Consider the following 6,000-nt stretch of genomic DNA (forward strand, 5'->3'; position numbering starts at 1 on the left):
GTCTCCATTTTGGTTGCAAGATGCACACCGACTATATGTAACATTATTATTTCTTTGTGATGCGTGATATGTTAGGCTTCTTCAAAGTTGTGTATTTCCTTTGTGTTCTCTATATATCAATGACTAATATAATTACTTGCACATTTAGTTATGAAAAAACAGAAAAAACACTCAACAATCGTTATTGTTTGTACTTTGTAAGTCTAATCCCAACAATTAATTTGATAGCTTGAATGAGAGTTTTATCTTGCAGATTTGAGTTCCATTGTGAATGCTAGCTACTTGTACTCTTTTAATTTGTACTCCATAATGGTGTTCATATATTCAATCTAAGTTAGTGTATAATTTATTTTATTTGCAGTCTGGGAATGAGGAGAATTTGGTTGATTTCTTTAAAGAAGTCAAGTGGTCAAAGAAGAATGACAAATTTGTGACTCCCATGACAGAAGAGAAATATGTGAGTGTTAATTATTAAGTAAAATCCCATGATGTTCGAGATAAACTGATGTCTATATTTTTAGTGATAAGTACATATTACGAGCAATTAACATGTGTGATGTTTTCCAATGGTTGATAGAATGAGATGGCAGCAAAGATGGCAGAGCTGGAGCCTGAGAAGCAAACTAAGGAGGTTGTAGCAACAATATTTAAGGAAGTTTTGGGCCACAGGCCAGGGTATGTACGGGGTCTCGGCGAGATGGTTATTCCCGAATCATCTAGACAATCAACTAATGCCCGAATAGTAGAATTAACTGAACGTGCAAAAAGAAGTGAGAAAGAAGCTGCACATTATAAGGCTTTACATGATGACTTACGAGCGAATGTCATGTTATTAATGGAGAAACAAGACAAATACAACAAGTTTATGGAGAGATATGAGTTAGAGAGGCAGACCCAGGGAGAGTCTCATAAAGAGACTCAGGGACGTGCATAGTCAGTTACTAAATTTGAGGGTAACAATTTTTTGTTAATTTTGATAAGGAGATGAAAGTTAAAATAATATAACAACAAAATGTCTCCCATATCTCCAGAACCTCATCTTTTGTACATCAGTTACTTGTGTGGGGTAGGTAGTATATTTTTTGGTTGAGGATATTTTGTAGCTTTTGTCTGGCGATGTACGTTGCTTTTGCCACCAACATGCACATTGGAAGTTCTTGGTCATCAATGTACGATGAAATTGCTATAGCAAGGTAAGTTATCAGTACATACGTAGCATTTTAATAATATTATTAGTACCTAACTGACCTGCAGATTTTCATTTATTCTTGTTCTGACATTGTTGCTTTTTATGTATCTTTCAACATCTATATGAGTAAGAATAAATAACTTGTTTCATCATTATTCTGAAAATTTTTTCTGTTTGGTCAATGAAGTTGCTGAATGCAAGATATCATAAAGGAAATCACCTTGAGTGAGTGCAGCGGATTTGGTATTTACCAGTTCCAATAAGCGAAAATTATGTACTTCTCATATAAAAAATCATAAGTGCATATGGTTTTTCACCTATATAATTTGTTCTTTTTGGTGCGTAGTTTGTTTGGCAGGATCAAATTGCCAAATGTTGGATTTTTCTCACATTGGGTACTGTGATTTTGGAAGCTAACTTTATACCAGACTAAAGAGCTAGCGTACGTAGAGACTTTCTAAAATGGACTCGTTAGTCTTCTAAATCATGTAAAAGGTAGCTCCAATTTCAGGTGAGACCCTTGTATTAATTGTCAAAGAATTTCTACGTGTTCTATATATGTACATAATATATACATAGTTGGTTATTTTATTTAGAGATGCAAAGGAAAAAGAAGAGATGCTATCTTTTATTAATTGAATGCCTTGTAACTTGGGCCTTGAATATTATGTTTTTGCAGAAATATATTGCATTCTTTACAGTTGTGTTGAAGCACTTGAATTAAAAGCGGTGAACCAAATTCAGCTCTTCCCATACTTGTTGGAATATGGTGATTAGAAAGAAAAACACTTGCAATGAAGAAGCTGGTGCATTCATGAAGGCAACTTGCTATTAGATCCAGATCCGGTTATGGCCGGATATCCGTATCCGGATCCGGATGAACACCCCTAGTATCTTCACTCTCTCAGTTAAGGATTATCTTAATTGTTAAGGTTAGGGTCTGGATTTGGGTTTGTACGGTGCTTTGAAATGATTCATCAGATGTTGGGAGCTTGTAAAAATTCTCTTACTAATTTGAAACGAGAGGAATGATAGTTTGTTTAGTTGATGGTTTGTTGTTTCTTTTGTCGATTGGCACTTGTGCAGTTTGGTTTGTGTTTTTTTGCTCCGCATTGGTGTTGTGTCTGTTTGTATACTAATATGTTCTGGTTTAGCTTCTGAATGGCTTGTATACTGTGGCTGTCAATATCCGTTTATCTTGATATTGAAGCTATTTTATTTGTGGTATTGGGCAAAGAGAAATGTAGTTAGTACATGTTAGTGGTGATGGCCCAAGTACCACAGTGGACACATTCGACCGTACTGTTCACAATCGATCTTGATAAAAAAAAATGCATCATAAATTCCATATTTTCTTAACTATATGAGTCGCTAACTAAATCATTCTACTTGTTCACTCTGTTACTATATTATGGATTTTGTTGAGAATAAAATGTTTCGAAAAGCACTTGTTTGATGTTATTGCCCCATGTTGAGAGTCATAATTCGAAATTGATTTTACTCATGGGGCAATCAAATTAAAGGAACTGGCCTACACCTTAGGGCCTTTAAAATCAATAACCTCTTAGGGGTTGGAGGATGAGAAACTGTGAGGTGTTTGCCGCAGTAGTTTTGGGAAGAAAGAAGGACAGGGAGAGCATTTGTTCTGTGCATGCAGATTCATCTCTAATTTTTCTTGAGTACCTACGCGGCTGTTTCTTATTAGTTTGTGTGAAAATTATTTTGGCATCCATCAGCCCCAAGCTTTTCCCTTAAGAACAGAGCAGTGCTACTCCCACCAAAAGTTCGGTATTCAATGGTTCTGAACAGCGTAAATATTTTTTTTTTCATTTTTTTCTTTAAACATTTTTTAAATCACTATAAATATTTATCAAAAAATAAAATAAAAAAAATTCAGTAAAAAAAATTCAATATACAAATTCGGTGGGAATAGTATTTATCTTAAGAACATATTTACTTCATATGGATCTTGATATCTTGTCAAAAAAATTTTGGCAATTCAGAATAATAGTTTCTCAAGTACTTTTTCTTGTTCAGTCAGATGTTGATCAAAGGAATTTTGATTTGCTTCGCCATAAGTTTTTTTTCATAAAATCATGGAGTACAGTGTAAAAGAATATTGTAGTCTTATTACATAAAATATCGAACTTTATTATAAATTTTGAACTTTATTTTGATCATTTTTGCATGGGCTGCAAATAGCAAGTGATAAAGTGAGAGAAATGCTACACATCATGATCCTCATGATCATCCTCTGATCTTTCCATAATGTGACATTAGATGATTGAAAATTATTTATTATAATTTAGTTGTTAACGTATCATCTAATGACGCATCATGGGATGACGAGAGCATAATTAGAAAAGGGATGATGTATAGTTTTTTCTTGAAGTGATCTGTAGTACTCCATTAATCATTTTATGAATTTAAATAAAACTAAATACAACCTGCATGGACTTATATATATATATATATATATATTCATCAAATAAATTAATTATAAGCTGAATAATCTTGTGCTCAGAATAATTCATTATTAATTAAAAACCCTATCCATCTTGCTTGAAACCAAATGATTCACATAGACAACAAAGATTTGCATCCAACGTCAAATCAACTCAAGATGATGATTTCAACTTTCATACAATTTTTCTGATCATAAACATTAACCGCATATATAATCATTAATTTGTTGGACTCATTGTCATGCAGCGTATGCACTTGAGTAACAACTCCACCATCCAAATTACTAACAGGCAATATATGAGAACCACAACAGCAATCACAAGCAGTACCAAATAAATTCCCAATAATGTTAAGAGAACCCAGGCGATCATGAGTTTTCCTTTAACAGTATCCGGGGTCACCAAATCCACAGCCAAAAAATAGGTAGATAGCATGAACGTGACTACAATAAGCATGGCTCGCTAGTAGTGTCAAAAGCCATATAAAAAGTTTGCTTCTCTTAGGAATTCCAATGGTGACCACAAGTACGACGCTCAGAGCTGCAACAAGAGAGGTGGTGTTGACAGACAAAAAGTTTTGGTATTCATCAGGGTTGATATCAGAGAAAATTGCCTTGCCCATACAATTCTGAAATTTTTTATGACCTTCACAACCTTGTTGCCAAACACCACCTGGAGGGTTGATCCCAATTTGGAAAGTAACGGTTGCAATTACAGTGGCCACCAACATTAATGTGCCACTTGCCTCGACAATCAAATCTGATCGATGACGCTAAAAATGCTTAAACCATCCGCACAAACAAAAGTATGACCACCATTTCTTAAACCATGATTGAGCAGCTGGCGCTGGCTGTCCTTCAATATTAATATACCTTACTGGTTCACGCTGTGTTGTTGGTAGTAGATCAGGAGAATTTAGACCCTTTGATCTTCGAACACCAGCTGCCATTAGCATGTCTTAGATTTTGAGAGATTTAAAATCTCTAGGGCCTAATTAGAGCATTCACATGGGGTTTCCCATAAAATTTCCTATAATTTAGTTAAAAAGACATTTCCTAAAGTTTTTTCCTAAATTTTACTCATCTTTAAAAAATTTTCTACATCTCATTCCCTATTTATTCCCTATTCTATTAAAATAATATTTCTCTATTCTTTATTTATTACTTTTTTCTCCCACTTCCATTTACAAATTTAACTACTCAATATTTTTTCTTATGTTTTGAACTATTACTCTAGTGAATATTTTAAATAAAAATTTAAATTATTTTGAATATTTTTAAAATTATTATTATTTTATATTTTCATAGTTATTTAAATTTTTTTTAAAACTATTATTTAAAATTATAACAAATATGAGTATGAGAAAAAGTGTAGATGATTAGAAGAAGAATTAATTTAATTGAAATGAATAAAATATTGATAAAAGTGATTTAGGGAATGAACAATGGCTCCTAAATCTTTTTCCTAAAATAGGGATTTGGATGGAGGGAGATTTTGAGAGTATTCCCTAAATTGTTCCTCAAATTATAAGAAAAAATAAGTTATGGGAAACCCAATGGGAATGCTCTAACTCTAAGACATCCAAAGTGGTCTTACCAATCATGTTTATGGCATTGGCCTCACCTTTGATTTTTGATACTGGAAGTAAGTATTTTAGTCTCCATAGAATAAACATACCAATAGTATCGTTTCTTCCAAAGGTTTATGATAAAATACCTTTCCTGAAGCCAGAGGTTAATAATTTTGGACTAGCTATATATATATATATATATATATATATATTATTATATTATTACTATATAAATTGATTCTATAGAGCTAATACCTACTTTATATTTGAAAAACCGATACCACACCGTTTACACCCCTAAATCAGTACTTTCGATTTTACTCATTTTAGTCCCACACAGTTCAATTTTTCTAGTTTTAGTATAGTATTAGTGGATTATATAGTTAGTATAACTATACTATAGTGATATAGTGATATATAGTGGATTATATAGTGATATAGTATTAGTATAACTACTAATACTACAGAGATTTATATAGTTATTTATATTTAGTGGATTACTAAGAGTATTAGTTTTAGTGTATATATAATAATAATAATAATAATAATAATAATAATATCATATAGTGATATAGTATTTGATTATGTATGTTAGTAATAATATGCTAGTGATAATATGTTAGTGTCTAACTTATTTATATATAAGATTATATATGTTAGTGATAATACGCTAGGCTACATATACGTTTGTGGAATATGATGGTTACATATATATACTTTTTATATGAATGTACATGATCAAATGTATAGAAATGTATTTATCAAAAAGAATATAT

The sequence above is a fragment of the Juglans regia genome, chromosome 1 (assembly GCF_001411555.2).
Source record: "Juglans regia cultivar Chandler chromosome 1, Walnut 2.0, whole genome shotgun sequence".
Lineage (NCBI taxonomy): Eukaryota > Viridiplantae > Streptophyta > Magnoliopsida > Fagales > Juglandaceae > Juglans > Juglans regia.